Raw genomic sequence first — 20,435 nt, forward strand, 5'->3', positions numbered from 1 at the left:
CATTCACGCTCTCTCAGTGAAGCAACTGGCACCTGACATGAAGACAGGCTATCATCACTTTCCTCTGACTGGCAGCAGGAGTAGTAATTAGTGCTAATAACCTGAGACATGAAATGGACTGTCTGTGCTCCCCTGGAGATCCCCATGGGCATGGGAGCTGGAGAGATGCACAGAATGGGAAAAAAGCATGTGTAGAGGGTGAGGAAGAGTGTGTGTGCTCTGCCAAGTTGGTGAATATGTTTCTTAATTTGTATGTGCACAATAGTGTTTTAATATTTGCAAAATTTTTGAAAATGCAATGCATTTCTCCAAATGTAAGTGTGTTGGGCCGTTGTAATGAAATTGCTGTTTTCAGTTTTTTATAATCGATAAGCTAACTAGCTGCTGGGTGTATGTAGGTTGCCCAGGCTCTGGAATTCCCTCCCTCAAGATCTCTGTGATTCGGAGTCCCTCACAGTATTCCAGTTGATCGTCTATGTTTTTACTCCCCCCACCCCAAACCTCCCTTATATTGTAAAAGCGACTTTGAGTCCCAGATAAGCGCTATACAAATATCATTTATTATCATTATGACAGTGGGATAACCTTCTCATTCAGCTCTTTAGCATTTTAAATGATAACAAATGATTTAATAGTAAGACTTTATGATCTTGCATATACAAATAATGTTGTGATCCTTCATTGCACCCTTTGGTCCCGAATGCCCTCCAGCACTGTTTTAGTGTATCCATGTTTTTCTTCTCCTCTCCTTAACACACAGTATGCATCTCATTAGTGTGTCTTCAGTGAGCTGTGTGCTAATAGAGGTTGATAGTGCCCAGGAGCTAGCACTTATTATAAAAATGGCTCTGCACACTCTGATGAGAAGCAGCGTTTCACCACGGCCTCTGCGTACGCTAAAGAGAGAGGAAGGACAGTGATGAGGAGTGTGACAGCAGCTTGAAGCCCCGCAGAAGAGGGAATTATAAAACAAAGAGGAAGACAAAGAAAAGCATGGAAGGGGAGAGGGAGAGAAAGTAGTTGTCTATCTTGAGGAAAAGGATCCCAGGCAGGCGGAGCTGTCAGGCTTTCCCTGCGAGAGTTTTCATTATGCGGCTGTCTCTCCGGCTCTCAGGATTAGATTAAGTTGCCAACCAGTCATAAAAATGTGAAGAAAGAAAGTCCCCAGGCTTTTTGTGTCACAGTGTTTGTTCAGAGAGTGTGAGGAGCTGGCGAACACTCATACACTAGTAATGGCTGGACACATGTGAGCAAAGGTGGAAGACTGATTGTCTACTCAAAGAGGCCCTATTCTGCTTTTCTGGTTTATTCTTTGAACCTGAAAATGAGCAGAATAGGTAAAAATAAAAGTCTTACTTTAAATATAATTAACGTACCAAAAGTAAAAGTACTTATTGTACAGAATGGCCCATTATAAGGAACATAGGGTGTTTCTCAATCTCGAGTAAAGCTGCTCCAGAGCCACTATTTCAAGCATACGTCGTCGAGTGCCGCCGAAGTACTGTTCCAATGTCCAGCATACTTGGAATTCTACCGAGCCCGGCGTACATCGTTTGGAGAAATTTCGAGACTGCACATGTGTAGAATCCGCGGTCTTAAAATCCCCACAATGCTTTGCGCACGGACCAATTTCCCCAAATCTGTGGCGGAAAATGTAATGCGGGGCCTCTCATATGATGTACACCTGCACACTTCCTGTTCCACTCTTTGTTTTCCGAATGCCAGGAAGTATTCTTGCCTCGCTTCTGAAGCAAGTGACTCGGAAGACATGCTACCAAGCAAGTGTACTCGAGATTGAGAAATTTAAAATGATTGTTTTAGGATTATTTAATAAATGTGTTCATTATTTCAATGTTGCACTGGTGAAAGGGAGGTTTATTAGAATTACGTTATAGCCTGTAGTATGATATAACAAACTGTAATGGCATACAGTTACCTTTTGCTGTATATCCTGCATATGTGGTAAATGGACTGTACTTATATAGCGCTTTATCCAGTCTTTAAGACCCCTCAAAGCGCTTTACATACTACATGTCATTCACCCATTCACACCCATTCATACAGAGCAGTGTATCTTACTCTAGGACCTAACATTCACACACATTCACACACACCGTTGGCCATCGGGAGCAACTCAGGGTTAAGTATCTTGCCTAAGGATACATCGACATGTTGACTGCACGGGCTGAGTTCGAACCCACAACCTTCTGGTTGAAAGACGACCGCACTCCATCGCAGCCACAGTCCCGTTACATGTAATCCGTTACACACTGAGCCTGTCAAATCGAGCACAAGCTGCACAGTTTCAACAAAGCACATCCCTGACCAGAATCATAACAGCTGCACTTGGTATGGGCCGGCTGTGTGGATGTACTTTAATCAAACGTGTCGAGACAAGAGATGTAGGTCTGAGGGATTCAATGGCCCGAGGCTTTGAAACAGAACAACTGAAAAAAACAAGTGCAATGAGGCTGCCTCTCCTCTCCTCTGCACTGCAAACTAACACACTGTATGGGAGATAGTACGGCCACTAATGTGGAAATTATTTTGGGAGCTGATCGGAAGTAATTGTTCTGAGATTTCAAAAAAGTCCTAATTTTGAAAAAAGTAAAATATTCAGAAAAATTCATAATTCTGAAAAAAGTCAGATTTTAAAACTGAAGAAACTAAAGAAATAAAATGGCAAAACTTTTTAAAAACTAGTCAGAATTCTGTAAGTGAGGATTCTGAAAACACTCTTATTTTTGTTGTCATTTGACAGGATAAAAAGAAAATCTTCACATGGATTTCATGTCTCTTTCTTTCTCTAAATCAGCTCACTCTTATTCTCAGTCTGACCATATCTTTGCATAGTTTGTATGTCCTGGATTCCCTAATTGTCATATCCACGTTTTTATTATAATGTATAAATCAGTGTCTTCTTCCTAGCTGTCCTCATCTACCTGGAAGTCTCTTCATTCAGTCTCTTTGATCCTCTTCCCCTTCTTCTTCTCCCCCTTCTTCTTCTTCTCCCCCTTCTTCTTCTTCTTCTTCTTCTTCTTCTTCTTCTTCTTCTTCTTCTTCTTCTTCTTCTTCTTCTTCTTCTTCTTCTTCTTCTTCTTCTTCTGCATTCGCTGTGAGATGCTGTTCTTGCTTGCACCATATGCTCACTTCCTAATGCTTTCTTCCTAATGGTTTCGTAAACCTTGTGTAATTATAAAGCACTGCACTAATAGTCTGCAGAATCATTCCTCTTATTTATTTATCATTTAATTAGCTGCAGAAATTAAACCCTGGCTTCACCGAGATCATATCTGGCTAATTTAAATCCCAAAGGCAACGTTAACAATAGTGGAAAAAGGTAGAAATCACTTCCGGTATAGGTATATGTAGAAGGATATTATTTATAGATGCCAGTAAAAGCAAACAGCATTATCAGTGTGTAATTGAAAGCCAAGGGCATGTTCTCCGTCATGGTGCTGCAGTGATAGATATCAGGGGGGGGGGGGGGGGGGGGGGTCAGACAGCAGCGTGCAACTGCAGCTTCCTTCTGTGCAGTCTGAAATAACATAATGATAAAGATAAATCACTTTCCTCTGCAGATACAATCATATGGCATGGTACAGTGCCTGAGAAGACAGTGCTATATAATGCTGCAGGTTTGAAGTGAATGAGTGGACTGGTTGTACTGTGTGCTCCTCTGTGCATCATGTCTGTGCCTCGGAGTGCACAGTGACTGAGAATTATACTGTACACTTAGCTCCTGTTGTTCAGACTGTGAAACTGTGTGAGCTGCCCCTGTGTGTCCCGCAGTGTCACAGAGACACATTTGTCCATGGCGTTCAGTGATTAAAGAGGCCCTATTCTGCTTTTTGGGGTTTTACTTTTCCTGTAGTGAGTTTTATAGGTTTTTGTGCATGTACTTAGTTCTCAGCACTTAGTTCCCAGCACTTAGTACCCCCATGGAACTAAGAGCCGATCATGTTCACAACGGAAAAAGTCCCTGAGGGAAGATTAGGCAAATGAAGCCGCTGACGTCACTTCGTCTTCTTCTGCTTTGGGTTTACTGGCAGGCCGCAAACCACTTCACTGCGTATACTGCCACCCGAAGTCCCCGGCCGGAAGTCCCCGGAGTTGGGGACTGGCTTCCGAGTAAATCGCCAGAACGCCGACACCTCCTCATCTCCAAGTTAGTCTCTCTCCGTTGGTGCGTGGGGCCAATGCTAATAATGCTAATGCCAGCAAATACAATGGCGGCTTCAAAAAACTTTTCAGTGTTTTACGGGCCGTGGTTTGCAATTCGCCCAGCCAATCAGAAATTGGTACTTTTTTCTCCCCAGGATAGTCCCACCTCTCTAGCAGGTAAAAGTCCCACCTCTCTAGCAGGTAAAAGTTCTCTGAACTAAGTTCTCTTTTTGGTGTGAACGCAAAATTCCTGAACGTTTGCATAATAAGGACTCTTAAAAGGGGATCCTACTGGATGTGAAACCTACAGAGATTTCTGCAAAGAAAACACATCACTTTTTTTTTTTCACGGACAATCTGAGACTGGCTGTAGACCGAGATCATATCTGATCATATCATACTGCTTCAGTTAATTCTGTCAGGACTGTGTATATCATGTCCTGTGCTTTTGTTGCACCCCTGCACCGGCCCAGGGACTATACGGGTGGAAAATAGCAATTTGCTAAAACACAGTACATTAGATATATTTTTTAAGTTATAAGGTTACAATCTATGTGCACAGTCTTTGTTGAAATAAAAAAACGATGCCAGTCAATGTTAAGGCTTGCAATAAATCTTGAAACCTTAACCCTGTAAAAATTGTAAGCACATGAATACGTTTGACCCAAAGTTGCTCCCCTAATTCCAGCGTGGACGTTTACCATGAATCACATGCCGGTGAAAAGGCAAAGAAAGCAGAGGAATCAGGACAAGAGACAAGTGTTACACTGACTGGAGTCCACTGGACATCGGTAGAACCATCACTACCCCCACCATAACTCCCACAATGCACTGGTTCTTTAGGTGAAAGAAAGGCATTTAGGCATTTAGCTGAACCATTCTCCAGTTTGCTGAAGTGTCACAGGAGTGTGAGATAGACAGGGTCTGTAGGAACAGATAGTGCTGCAGTATGATAGCAGCAGAGATAATATGCCCTGTGTAGCTCACATTATACAGGGCAATAGTCTGGGCTCATTTGCACCCTTTAAGTTTATTTATTTATTTGTATTATATATGGGCTGTCAGTCGATTAAAATATTTCCCACTATGATTATGTATGTCATTAAGTATGGTATTCCTGTCATGTTTTTTCTTTATTATATTATTGGCTGTTCTGTTTGTCGTCTATGTTGGAAAAGAGAAGCATGATTTCCACCCCAAAGAAGTCTGTACTATTACTTACACTTGTGCTTCTTCTCAATACAAATATTTGAAACATTATACATGGCAATGACAGCCGCCCTCGGAAAAGGATTGGACTTCACGCCAATAATTCAGAAATCTTGTTGTTAAAAAGTAAATACATTCATGTTATTCTGGATATTTATATTTGTCATACTAGTTCTAACTGGGTCTGTGAAGGTGTTTATTTTCATCCACATTTCCCCGCGGTAGGAAGTGCACTGAGGTGGTCTTTGTTCCAATCAACTTGCTGCAGCGAGGCTCTTCTGACGGACAGAAAGATTAAAGGAAATCCTGTCTCTGTTGCTCCATGAGGGAGAGTAACGCTGTTGAACACTCCCAGTTTTTTACTTCTATAGTTTTAAGATGACACACTTTCCAAACTGTCTCACTCTCTTGCTTTGTTGCCATTGGAAAACTGATTTAAAAAAGCCACACACGTTAAAATAGTCTGTACGACGTAAGGGAGAAAGAAGAAAACCTTAAGGATAAGTTAAGACTCTGACTGTTTTCTTCTTTCATTCTGACTGCACTGACTGCACTGACCTCACCTTCAAAAAACTCACCTCTTCAATCTGGCTTTCAATGTGTGATTGTTTTTGTATTATTTGACTTTAACTTTGGATATATATTTATTTGTTGTTCCTTCCTTTTCTTTTCTCTTCACTATATCTGTAAAGCGTCTTTGAGCACCTGCAAAAGCGCTAACAAATTAAATCTATTATTATTATTATTATTATTATTATTAATGAACGCCTCGCTGCACATTATCCCGCCTTTCACACGGCTATATTAAATAAACCGACGACTTCACTCACAATATTGATAACTGTCCAAGTCTGTTATACAACTGCACATAGTCCCTTGTTCAGTGTGCAACTCGATTTTGACAGGAAAGCAAATGGACACTTCTAGAATTGTGTGAGTAACATTCTGTTTTTAGACTTCTCTGTTTCAGTGTGTGTACTCTGTATAAATGCTCTGTAGTTGATCTGACTGAAATTGTGATTTTAAATCTCAAAACCGCTACAGTATCTGTTAGGCAGAAACTTGGGACAAGTAATTTGACTGAAACCTTTAAACTGAACTAACTGACTGCTAGGGTTAACTTTGATTTAATCATTTGTAGAATACTAAGAGCTGTATTGAGTAGGTGTAACTGTATTAAGGGTTAAACTAATAACTTTATAACTTAGGGTTTAATGTAATTGACAATAACGAGTCAGGAGGAAGCCAGTCTCGATTTCCTTTTGAGGGCCACCAGCTGCAGAGAGTTAACTAATTAAAGGGACGTGGCCCCACAGCTGTGAGAACTCAGCAATCAGGTGTCCATTTTAGGTAGCACTTTCCTGGAGCGTCAGACAGGCTAAGACTGGCAAAGACATTAGAGTCCTGCGGGAGTCACGAGGGTGGCAAAGAGGAGGCAAATCCTACTTTGACTGAGCTAAGTATCGCTGGTGTTTTATTTTATTTGGTTGTTTAGCCCCTCATGCTATAATCATGTGTATTTTCTCCATTCCTGTTCATGTGTCTTCTCGCAATTATCACTGGCCCCGTGTATCTCGTAATTGATATAACCGGCCTGCGCTCGTCTATCCCACATGCTCCACTGACATCCAACATCTAGTTTCAGGCGGCCTGTGGAACTGCCAGTCAGCTGTTCCTAAGGCTGACTTGATCTCTGGCTACGCCTCCTGCAGACCCTGGATTTCCTTGCTCTCACTTGCCCCTTTCACACCAGCGCCTTTTCAGCTCCGGCTCGGAGCTAGAGCCTGAAAAGCGCCGGGTTTTCCAGTTCACACCGGAGCTGCGCCGGCTCTTAGCTCCGGAATCCGCTTCATTTCCAGCTCCAAAAAATTGTCGGTCCAGAGGCAAGAGCTTTGGAGCTAAGAGGTGACGTCGCTTACGTCTCTCTTACGTCGAGGCGTGCAGGAAACTAAACCCACCTCCCATGGGTCGACTGTCATGCCTGCCTACAAGCAGTAGTGCCTATAAACACACTTTATAAAGTCAGGCAACACTAACCAGGCTTCGTGTGATTCTGTTTATTTGTGCCTTACTTTGACCATCCGTTCGCTGTTATCGATCATTGTGGAGAGAGGCAGACGTGTTGTTTTGTATTATTGCAGCTATCTGATGCAAGTAGTCAGTTTAGCTTCGGTTGCTATGCCAACATCACCCGTTTTATACCAGAGAAACTTTCATCACAGCGTTGTGATACCAAACAGTGTCAATTCAGACTGACACACATTCACTAAGGCTAAGGGGAACTGGGGATATGCATCAGCTGCTTGTGTGAGTCGGACAGTGAACACTTTAGAGCGGCCGCTGCAGTGTGAGCTAACCGGGAGCTAACGGGAGAATACACTCCCGTGGAAGAGCAGCCAATACTGCAGCGGTCGGTACATGCTGCAGAAACACATTAATAAACAATGAACCACGGCACTCTGGAGGAAAGTATAAGGTTGGAGAAGTCGTTATTCAATTTATTCTGGCTTCGTGTGATTAAAAGCAACACGATCATCGACCCGACGCAGTTGTTGTTGTGAGCTGCCTGGGGGGCAAATCAGCGATGTAAACGGTGACGTCATGACGCAGCAAGGGCAGCTCTGGGGCGCCAGTGGGCGGTGTGCACAGAGCGGGAGCTGAAAAGGGAAACTGGAGCTGAACCAGAAAAGCTCCCGCTCGGAGCTAGAAACTGAAAAACGCTGGTGTGAAAGCCGCAACTGAGACCTGGATTACTCCATCCAACACATCCACCCCAGCAGCTCTCTCCACAGCATATTCCTTCTCCCATACACCCAGACCCACTGGCAGAGGAGGTGGCACTGGTCTTCTGCTCTCTCCCAAATGGAGCTTTTTCCTCTTCAAGCTACCTAACTTCGCTCCTTCCACCTTTGAATTCCATGCCGTCACAGTGACCCATCCTATACAATTAACCATTGTTGTTCTCTACCGTCCACCAGGCGCCTTGGGGGACTTATTGGAGGAATTAGATCATCTCCTCTCACACATCACTGAAACTGGCCCTCCCGCTGTACTTCTCGGAGACTTCAACCTCCAGACAGGGAAGATAGACGAACTAACATCTCTGTTAACCGCCTTTGCTTTCTCACTGTCTCCGTCCCCACCAACTCATAAAGCTGGCAATGTCCTTGATCTCATATTCTCAAGGAACTGCGCTACTTCTAACCTCTCTGTAAATCCGCTCCACACATCCGATCACTTCTTCATTTCATTCTCTCTACCCCTTTCCAAACATAACAAACTAATCTCTTCTCATCCTGCCTGTCCGCCGTAACCTTCGTTTCCTCTCCCCCTCTACCTTTGCCTCATCGGTGCTCTCAGCTCTCCCTACCATCCTTTGGGCAGCAGAGCGGAAACGGTGCTAATCCAAACACCGTGACGACCTCCTAACCTATCAGGCTCTCCTCTCCTCTTTCTCTGCTTCGATCTCTCAGGCAAAAAGCACTTTCTTTCAAGATAAGATCCAATCTTCCTATTCCAATCCCAAAAAACTATTTTCCATCTTCTCCACCCTCCTGGACCCCCCCAAAGCCCCTTCCCCCTCCTCCCTTCTGTCAAGCGACTTTGTTAACCACTTTGAAAAAAAGGTTGATGATATTCGCTCTTCTTTTTCTGACTCACCTTTACTCACCGCTGGGTCACCAGACCCTCCTTTCACCCACACACTGACCTCCTTTTCCCCTCTCTCTCCAAGTGAGGTTCTTACCCTCATTACCTCTGCCCGCCCTACCACCTGTCCTCTGGACCCTATCCCTTCAAACCTCCTTCAAACTATCGCTCCTGATATTCTACCGTTTCTCACCCATTTCATCAACACTTCTCTAACTTCTGGTCACTTTCCAAACAGTCTCAAGGAGGCAAGAGTAAACCCTCTCCTAAAGAAACCCACTCTCGACCCGTCTGATGTTATAAACTACAGGCCTGTCTCTCTCCTCCCGTTCCTGTCTAAAACACTTGAACACGCTGTCTTTAAACAACTCTCCTGTTATCTCCATCAGAACAACCTTCTGGATCCGCACCAGTCTGGTTTCAAGGCAGGTCACTCCACAGAAACTGCCCTCCTTGCTGTCACTGAGGAACTGCACATGGCTAAAGCAGCCTCCCTCTCCTCTGTCATCATCCTTTTGGACCTGTCTGCTGCATTCGACACGGTGAACCATCAGATCCTCCTTCGCACTCTCCAAGAACTTGGAGTTTCAGGCTCTGCACTTTCCCTCCTCACCTCATACCTCAAAGACCGCACCTACAGGGTAACTTGGAGAGGGTCCGAGTCCGACCCTTGTCAATTAACTACAGGGGTCCCTCAGGGCTCTGTTCTTGGTCCCCTCCTCTTCTCCTTGTACACAACTCGCTCGGATCAGTCATTAGCCTGCATGGTTTTTCATACCACTGCTACGCTGACGACACCCAATTAATTCTGTCCTTTCCCCGCTCAGAGACCCAGGTCGTCGCACGCATCTCTGCTTGTCTAGCTGACATCTCTCAGTGGATGTCTGATCATCACCTCAAGCTCAACCTTGACAAAACTGAACTGCTTTTCCTTCCGGGAAAAGATTGTCCCACTCTTGACCTAACAATCAACATTGGCACCTCTGTTGTTTCCCCGACTCAGACTGCAAGGAATCTGGGTGTGATCCTAGATAACAACCTGTCCTTCGCTGCAAACATAGCTGCTACAACCCGCTGCTGCAGATACACGCTTCACAACATCAGGAGGATGCGTCCCCAGCTGACCCAGAAAGCGACGCAGGTTCTGGTCCAGGCTCTCGTCACCTCACGCCTAGACTACTGCAACTGGCTGGTCTACCTGCATGCATCCAGAATGCAGCGGCTCGTCTGGTCTTCAACCTTCCTAAATGTTCCCACACCACTCCACTCCTCCGCTCCTCCGCTCCCTCCACTGGCTTCCGATAACTGCTAGAATCCACTTCAAGACACTGGTACTTGCGTACCATGCTGCGAATGGATCTGGCCCTTCCTACATCCAGGACATGGTTAAACCGTACACCCCGGCACGTGCACTCCGCTCTGCATCAACCAAACGGCTCGCTGCGAAGGGGACCCAAGTTCCCATCAGCAAAAACACGTGGGTTTGCTATCATGGCTCCAAAATGGTGGAATGAGCTCCCCATTGACATCAGGACAGCAGATAGCTTACACACCTTCCGGCGCAGACTGAAAACTCATCTCTTTCGACTCCACTTCGAGCGATAGAACTATTAACAAAGCACTTATGGACTGGCTTACCTAAAGCCAGTTGAGTAGCACTTGAAATGTTTTTGCTCTATGAAACCTGATGTACTTATATGATTCTCTTTTCTTCAAGTTTGTATTTTGTTGGTCGAACGCACTTATTGTAAGTCGCTTTGGATAAAAGCGTCAGCTAAATGCAATGTAATGTTCATCCTTAGCAACGGTCTGCTCATCCTTGGCAACGATCAGCTAAATAGTAGACCTCAGGATTGTCCAACTTTGTTGAATAATAACATGAACGAAGAGGTTCATTTATTACAAAAAGCATAAACAAACTACGACCAGGATAATATTAAAGTCTGCAATTATAGTCAGTCTATTTTGGGACGCACTTGAAAACGAGATGGTACAATTATATATATTTTCCCATTTTAAATAAAGCATCAGTTTTGCCTGCAGACGTTTGTTGAGCTGAAAGAGCAGAAGCAATATCAGCAACTGGCCAACTATGGATATTTGGACATTTCAAACGACCCCTTGTGTTTATTTGGAGCTCCTAAACTGAGCAGCTTATTCATTTAAAGAATCTTTGCAAAGTCTCCAAAAGGCTTAGTTAACATACATTTACATATATGTGTGAAACACATTCGCACACACAAAGTAAAAATAGATTCTGTGCAACTCTCTGAGGGAAGAGTATCTTCAACACAACAAAGCAGAATAAAGACGATTCTAATTTACAAGTCAAAAACGGTGATACAAATATAATAAAACAAAAGTGATATAAAGAATCTAAAATATGTCTGCTTTTTTAAACTGTAGTATGTGCTCATGTGTTTCATTGTTGGTGTATAGTCTTGGTTTCTTCTTTTCTAAGGACACATTGCACAATCATAAGTATCTTTACTGTATGTACAGCACTTTGGCTCGACTAAAAATCGTTTTTAAAATGTGCTATATAAATAAAACTTGATTTGATATTGTTATTTATTTTCTCTTGGATTTATTTGCATTGGAATTGATATTGAGATCCAAAAGTAACAGAAAGTAATCAGGTTACATTACTTTCATATACTGATACTTAGATTAGCTTTTTATCAGTGCAGACTGCAATGAGACGGTTCACTGCGCCTTCATTCAGGTGTCTTATGAATTATGTAAACTACAAACCTGACATGATTGACTGCAGGGAGGCGGTTATCAATCCTGGAGGAAGAGTCCTGCTGGTTCACATTACAAGGACTTATTTATTAGCGGTCTGAAAAGAGTCTGATCGTTTTATGCTTCACTGATATCCCTCCCACGGACAAAACTACTGATGTTCTTTTTCATTTGCGCTACTCTAATCATATGCCTTTTAGTTGCTGCCTTACATTTGGTTACCAAACAAATTTTTTGGCCAATTATACTCACTTCCTGAAGCTGCACCTTTTATGTATTTTTATTTCATCGTTTATTTGGCAGGGACAATGCACAGTAATGAACACTTAAACATTAAAATGTATCAAGCGTAACAGTGCGAGATTTAGCTTTGCTAATTTCCATCCGCAGTCCCTCACATAAAACATTTAAGAAGTTTACATTTTACAAACATAGCAAAAACAAAATACATGATATGCAAAAGGTGCAAAAGAGTATTTACACAAACAAGTATTTATGACATGGTAATACAATATAGCAGCAACGACATATTAAGTGCAAGATAAGATATAAGTGCTACCTAAAGTGCAAGAGGAGATGCCCCTGTGTTAAAGTGCATTTAGCGGTGATTGCACGTCTGTCTGTTTCTCAACCATTCTTTGAGTTGACCTTTGAAGCTATTGAGAGTGGGACAAACCCGTGTCTCAGTTGGGAGGCTATTCCAGAAAGAGCTGCCTTTAATGGAGAGGACATTTTGTCCAAAAGTGGTCCGTCTACGGTGGACTTCACAGTCTCCTCTGGTTTCTGACCTAGTGCAGCGTCCAGTGTGTTTTCTGTGGATGAATTCCCCTAAGGGAGGAGGGGGGGGGCAGTCCATGTAAACATTTATAAAAAAACACATACTTTTAAAAGACTTAAAATCGTCAAAACTTTTAAGAAATAGTGTTTCTCAAGGGTGGTACAGTGGTGGTATGAACAAGGCTTTCTGTCAAATACCTTGATAGCTCTCTTGTACAGCTGTTCTATGGGTTTCAGGTTTGTGGCACAAGCAAACGACCAGTTTGTGAAGCAGTATTCAATGTGGGATAGAATCATACAGTGGAGGTATGACTTTGCAGCATTGACAGTTAAGAAAGGTCTAATTTATTTAAAATGTTGCAAGTTGAATTTAATGGTATTGAATACTTTCTTAATATGTTTCTTAAAAGTCAAGTTCGAGTCCAATATGACTCCAAGATACTTGAAGTGGGAGACTAGTTCTATTTCTGCTCCGTTTAAAAACACGTTGGATCCTTCGACTTTGACTGGTCGTTTACTGAACATCATGCATACTGTTTATTTTTACGTTTAACTGTAAGCAAATGTTGTTCAGCCAGTGTTGAACCTTGTCCAAAGCGTTTGAGAGACAACATGAGATCATTTCAGTGTTCTTCCCGTGTACAAAGATGACCGCATCATCGGCATACATTTGCACATTCAACTCAGGACATACATTAGGCAAGTCATTTATGTACAGTGAAAACAGTAATGGTCCAAGAATGGAACCTTGTGGAACCCCAACAGGGTTGACAAGGTAGGGGGATTTGGCGCCGTTGACCAAAACACACTGTTTTCTGTTCGATAAGTAAGACTTAAACCAATGTATAGAAACTGCTACTGACATTTTTTAATATGTCAGCTTTGTAAGAAGCACTTGGTGGTCAACAGTGTCAAAAGCCTTCCTGAGATCAAGGAAGACAGCACCTACATATGGGCTCGTGTCCAACATACATTTAACCTTTTCCACAAAGACACAGTTAGCTGTCTCGGAAACCAAACTGCATTGGGTGGAGTGGAGCGAAACCTTTGTCTAAATGTTTGGTGATTAGTTTTGACACCTATTTCTCAGCTATAGAGACACAGGGGAGGATGCTGATTGGTCTGTAATTGTGTTACGGTTATCTGAGAGAACCCAAACGCAGGACACGGCAGTGTGTTACAAAGGTTTTATTTGGAGGAGATAATCCGGCTGGAGAGTATCCACTGGAGCGTAATCCATTGAAGAGTACCCTCCGGAGTTTTAATCCACTGGAACGTAATCCACTGAAGCGTAATCCTGGAGCACAAGAAGAACAGGTAAGAATATATTCAGGTGTAGCGAAAATAGTCACTATACTTTAAGAAGGCTGAGAAGGCTAAGAGTTTTACCACTGGGGTTTAACAACGATCTGGCGCTGACAGGTTGTGGAGCCTCCGCTGATATACCATCCGTAATGGCTGATGGGAATCAGGTGTGTCGCAGAGGAGAGTGCTCAACTGTTTGAGCCGGGAGCCAGGAGTGACAGGCACCACGCCCACACAGACAGGGAAAGGGAAAACACACACACAAGGAAGGTGGCTGGAGAATGCAACCACCACAAATTGGACATCATTGCCTTATCCCCAGATTTAAAAATCGGTGTCACCGTGGCCACCTTCCAGGATGATGGAACTTCCCTCGTGCTGATAGATTGATTCACTAGCATAGTAATTGGTTTTATTAGACTGTCGATATGTGTTTTTATAAAGTTGGTGTCTAAATCATCTGCATCCCTAGCCTTAGAACCTCTTAACCCTAAGATTATATGTTTTACCTCCACCTCTGTGATTTCCTCAAGGTCAAAAACGTGGTGTGTATCCACAGTCGGGCTGTTTGGTATGTTTAATAATTTATTTAAGATTTGCCAAACGTTTTTACCGTTACCTTTCGCACCTTCAATTATATTGATGAAGAAGTTTGCTTTGGCCTGTCTTATTGTTCGTGTTACTTTGTTACGAGCATGAGTGCATTTCTGTCATAGTCCGGATTTCAAGCTCTGCTTTAATAGTTGGTCTCTAGATTTCATGAGATTCCTGCACTGTAGATTCAGCCAGGGAAGATGATGTTCCTTCCTGTCCCAAAGGCACACTCTCCTTGAGAAGGAAGACATTGTATCATTAATTTGAGATATAAACAGATCACTGTTTTCACCAATGTCTTCAGAGGAGAGAGTGTCCCCCCAATCAGTCATTTTCACTGCATCCATAAAACGCTGTTGCAGATCTTTGGGGATGAAGCGAGAACCCAAGGCAGGAGATTTAGGTGTGGCCATGAACCTTTTTCTGTGAGTTTCCTGCTAAAAAGATTATGGTCAGAAAGACCAGTTAGGAAGTTGTAGGTTTTAACTACTGTGTCAGCTTTGTTATTAAATACTAAATCTATCATAGTCTTAGAGGTTTTAGTTATTCTAGTCGGTTGATCCATTAGTTGTATTAAGTTGTGTTTATCCGTGATCCGTTTTAAGTTCTTTCTATTTTGTTTTTCATTCCAGTTTATGTTAAAGTCTCCTACAATAATTAGCTCTTTGTTGGAGTCACAGGAATTCAGCATGAGTTTGACCTGATCATAGAAATCCACCTTAGCGGTGAGTTGTCGATATAGGCAAATCATGGTGAGGGACATTTCCTCAGAAAGTGTGATTTCCACACCAACACAAACAAACTCAATATTAGCTGGAAGAGCAATCTCCCTACAAGTAATGGTATTCCTCACATAAAGCACACTTTGAGGTTTCTGAGGTCCAACCAATTACCTTTCCACTAAAGAAGCTTGCTTTGCTGTCCATTTGTCTTGCAATGATGCTTTGGCATATTGTATATGCATCGATGCTTGTTTTTAAATTGTTTTAATTTAAATTAACACCACTATTGTCTGCAGTTTCTTTGTTTGCAACAACCTACATAAATAAGTAAATACATTGTTTATAAGAAAATAAATAAACAATGTTAGCGTATGGGCCTTCCTTGGTGTTGGCTCAGTGAAAGACTATAGATATATCTATTTATGTATATATTATATTGATTAAAAAAATCAAACAAATAAATAGCTCAACAAATAAATAAGTGAATAAAGAAATAAAGAAACAAACAAATAACATACTGTTATGATGTGAGGTGCAGGTGAAAGAACGATACTTGGAGAGAGGGTTTTCTTCCAAAAATAAACAGGCGTTTTATTCTTAGCCTTCCACATTATTCCACAGAAACACAAACTGCATGCCTGGTGCTGCACTCACCAGCAAGGAACAAAAACGAATGCCCTTCCCCTCTCTTCCCAACCACATTCATAGGAGACGGCCCACCTTCCCACTCCAACCTGGCCAATCAGGTCATGGTTCTAAAAGTAGAGTGAAGGCTTAAATACAAAATTAAACACTGTTGTCTACCTTTAATAAAACCCTAAAGGCTTAAGTAAATTCATTATTGCATCGCTATAAATATGATATATTAAAGAACAACAAGGTCTGCTTAAAACGGATAGTTTTTAACTTAATTGACACTCATAAAATCACACATTTCCTGACCAATCGCGTCCAAGACTCCGCCTACTCATATGGCACATATAAGGAGTACTTTGGAGGCGTGCTCCCTCTTTGAGCACTGGGACAAGATGGCCTCCAGGTCTGAACAAAGGAAATGGTGATTACTTGGTGCTTGTGTGTTTTACAGACTGACAAACGAATTTAGATGCATTTTATTAGTTTGTCTATGTAAACTGTTTTTATAACTTTAACTGAAATAAAGGCAACTCAGAAAAAACATGTACTACCTTTCTTAACAAACAAATAGTTAAGACCAACATGTTAGTGAGGGAGTGTGTGCGCTTCCTCACACATACATAGGTAAATAAATAAGTCAACAAGTAATTCAATAGACAAACAAAAAAATAAACAAATACACAAATAAATGAATAAATGTGCCGTTTGAGTGCATGCATCGATAAATGCTGTTAACCTTAAAATGGCATAATTTGGCCACCGGTCCTTTGAAGGACAGCATTCGCTCAGCTATAACTGGCTGCAGGCACCATCACCTGTTGTTCTGTGATTTCCTTACTTCCAGCTAGGAAGATGAGGAGAGGCCTTTTTTTTTTGCAGAACAGGAAGCCCAGAGCCATTTTTCAGTGAGATCCACTCGTGCTCGTCCGGCAGTTTGACAGCCACCCAGACACTCAGGTCAGGTCCGAGCGGCAGAGATGTGAGGATTCATTTGTAATGGCTTTCCTCTCCTCATCCATCAGGACTCCATTGGGACTCCAGTGACGTTCCATAAGGACACTGAGCATCCTTCAGGTTGCATCCGTGAATATCGCCACTGTTTCTCTTTGATTGAAACCATTTCCATGTCTATGTGCACTTGTGCAGAGAGAGGTTAGGATTGAAGTGGATGCTTGCTATTCAAACGCTCAATTTGAACACTTTCTACAAATGGATGTATGGATTTAGGATAATTAGAGAGCTAAATCTGTGAAATTGCTGTTGAAGGGCGATGAAAGGAGGAAATTAATAGAGCTGGATGCAGTAACATTTTTTGCAGAAGCATTATACAACAAGACTGCTGGAAATAAGCACTATTGGCTGACACAGGAAAAACGCTGCACTTTCAAAAACGATGCAAATGTCAACACACACATTTGCTTCATCTTCACCAACTTGTCAAAACATGCGCAGCGTTTACTATAAAAAACATGCTGCAAATACAAAACGCTGTAAGAAGCTCAAAACATAACAGAGACCACCAGGGGACACTAAAAAGTGATGCACACATCTGGGACCAGAGCGCTATAGTTGACTTTCGGGGATTCTAAAGTTGGACGACTGTCACTGTAGTTGGAAACTTACTTAAATGTTTTATCGGCTTATTTTAACAATGTGATCACATGATTCCTTCCAATATTATTGCAGATCTGCTGTTAAGTAGCTAGCTAACGTGGCTTACCGTCATTTCAAATATACCAGACAAAACACTCAAAATTATGAAACAGTCAAATCTGAAGCGTTAACTTACAAATTCATTAGAGTCAAAATGCACCACTTGGCAGTGATGTACCTGAACGCGTTCAATGAACGATCGTTCATGAACGCGTTCATATTTTGGGTGAACGTGAACTGAACGTACTGTATTTCCGCTAGATGAACGTAATTGAGAACGCGTTCATTCTCAGCGCTGTATAACGGCATTCAAAAGTGCGTTCATTCTCAGCACTGTATTATAACGGCGTTCAAAAGTGTGCCAGATTTCATATGCCTTTCAGCCGAAAACCCAGTTAAAACACACCGTAAACAGGCTTCAAAATAATGCGGAAAACCACCCAATCTGGCAACAGCAAGCTGCCTGTGACGCGTACGCGCCTGTCACCCCTGGCTGTCGCACTATAATATACGTCATCAGACTCCTCACAACAAACAATGTGGAACCGCGGAACCGGCGAGCATTGAATGAATGAATGAATTAGTATGGACGAAGCCGAGAGAAGCTGCAGCAGCACTCGCTCAGAGTCAGACTATACGGCGTCGGCGTATGAGCATTTAAAAGAGTTTTACGTTAAAGACAGTACTGACTCAGACGGAAAAGATCTAACGTTTGTCTGTAAACTGTGTCCGCCCGGTTTGAAAAAGCAAGTCCGTACATCGACGACGTCGACAGCAAACCTTAAACGGCACATTGAGAATAAGCACACGACTAGCCTTTCACGGTATGTGCGAGTGGCGAATAAAAAAGAGAGCCACAACAGATCCTCTACCACCCAAACCAATTAGCATCGTACAGGAGCGGCCCTGTTTTCACTGTCTCCCAGCCGCAGCTAGACAACCTGGTGTTGCAGTACATCACTGGAGACCTGCAGCCTTTGAGTAAAGTGGAAAGGCCAGCTTTCATAAACCTAATTAAAGGGTTGCAGCCATCCAAAAAGGTGCCATCAAGAAAAAGAGTACAGACACTGCTAAACAAGCAATTTCAAGAAAACATATGTGAACTTAAATCTGTACTCTCTGACGTCGATGCTGTGTGCACAACAGCAGATTGCTGGACAGCTGTGAATAAGTCCTTTATAGGCATCACTATACACTGGCTAAACAAAACTGATGTTTCTGAGAGACACTCTGTAGTACTGGCCTGCCGGCGGATTAAAGGAGCACATACACACGATGTATTGGCGAAAGTATTGTCAGATGTGAACAAAGAATTCAAGATCCACAACAGACAACGCTTCACATTTTGTCAAGGCATTCAACTGTTTTGGGATGGACATGGCTATTGATGCCGAAGAGCCAGAGACAGTGGTCAACTTTGATGAAACTGAAAGTAAAGATGCCAATGAACCAGATTCAGCCTTTGCTGCCGCCAGTGAGAGCTCAGGTGAAGATGACCAGATGGAGCCTGAGCCTCTGTCAGATTTGGATCATCCCTCTCTCCCCCCTCACAGAAGGTGCATGGCTCACACCTTGAATCTAGTGGCCACAGATACAGAAAAGGTAACTGAAAAATGCTACAAAGCAATGTCGAGGGCTGTTTTTGCAAAAGCATCTGCTCTGTGGAACAAGGTTAAGTGGAGTTCAAAGGCTTCTGATACTGTGGAGGAAAAGCTTGGGATTAGCTTTGTTGCGCCAAATGACACAAGATGGAACTCTGTATTTCTTTCCATGTCGCGACTGTCTCGCCTTGCAACACTAACTACCAAGGCAGAAATGAATGTGGATGAGGTCACCTCTGCAAATGATGCCACTCCCCTACACGACAAGCTGCTCCTGCACGATGTGAGTGATGAGTTTGGCTTTCGTCGATTCTCACCAGATGAAGTCAACTTCAGACACAAGTTTGTGGATGTGATGAGGCCTTTGGCACTTGCACTAAACATCCTCCAAGCAGAGAAGAACATCTTTCTTGGGTACCTGGCTCCAACCATTGTGCAACTGCAATGTCATATGAATGACCTGTTGGATGAGAGCACAAAACCCACTGCTGCACAGGGTCTCATTACATGCCGTCCCCTCATAAAGAGCATCTTGCAGTCACTGAGCACAAGGCTGGCAGGTCTTCTGGAGAAGAGGGAGCACATACTGTCCGCTATACTGGTGCCAAGATTCAAGCTTGACTGGGTCCAAGATGAGGAGAAACAGGTGCAGTACAGATTGATGCTGAAAAGAGAATTGCAAACCAACTCTGATGACTCGGATGCAAGAGACTCCGGTCAAACCCAGTCCAGTGGCGAAAGTAACAAGAAAGATCCTGCAGCTTCATTCTTCAGATTGAACAGAAACCCTCAGGTTCCTCAAAAAATCTGAAGTGGACACTTATTGGGAAGCCCCTACCACAGATGGGTTTGATGAGTACATGCAGTTTCCAAAACTCAAAAGGCTGTTCATAAAACACAACACAGCACTGCCCTCAAGCGCTCCGGTAGAGAGGCTCTTCAGCATCGGTGGTCAAATATTCAGGTAGGGATGAGCTGTGATTATATTCCTAATCTAATTATTTCAGTAATTTCCATTTGCCTCAGTACACAATTCCTTTAATACAGATTACTGTTACAATGTTTGCCACAATAATCATGATGTTAAAATGCCTTCTCTTCTTCTTCTTTCTTCTTCTTCTTTCATCTCATTCAGGCCCAGGAGAAACCGGCTGGGAGATGACAACTTTGAGAAGCAGCTGATCTTGAATGCCAACAAAAATATTTGAAGGTATATATATTATTGTTGTGACCTGTTTTTTGGGCTATAGAAGTACAATGTGTTGCTAATGGAGATGAGTATATTGGTGTGCAGAGGTGAGCTGCATACAAATAACAGTCAGATCATATCTTGTTTTTGTTTTTACAGGAAGCAAGAAACAGCAGATCCACCAGGGAGAGA

This window comes from Pseudochaenichthys georgianus, chromosome 13, assembly GCF_902827115.2.
Source record: "Pseudochaenichthys georgianus chromosome 13, fPseGeo1.2, whole genome shotgun sequence".
In the NCBI taxonomy this organism is placed as follows: domain Eukaryota; kingdom Metazoa; phylum Chordata; class Actinopteri; order Perciformes; family Channichthyidae; genus Pseudochaenichthys; species Pseudochaenichthys georgianus.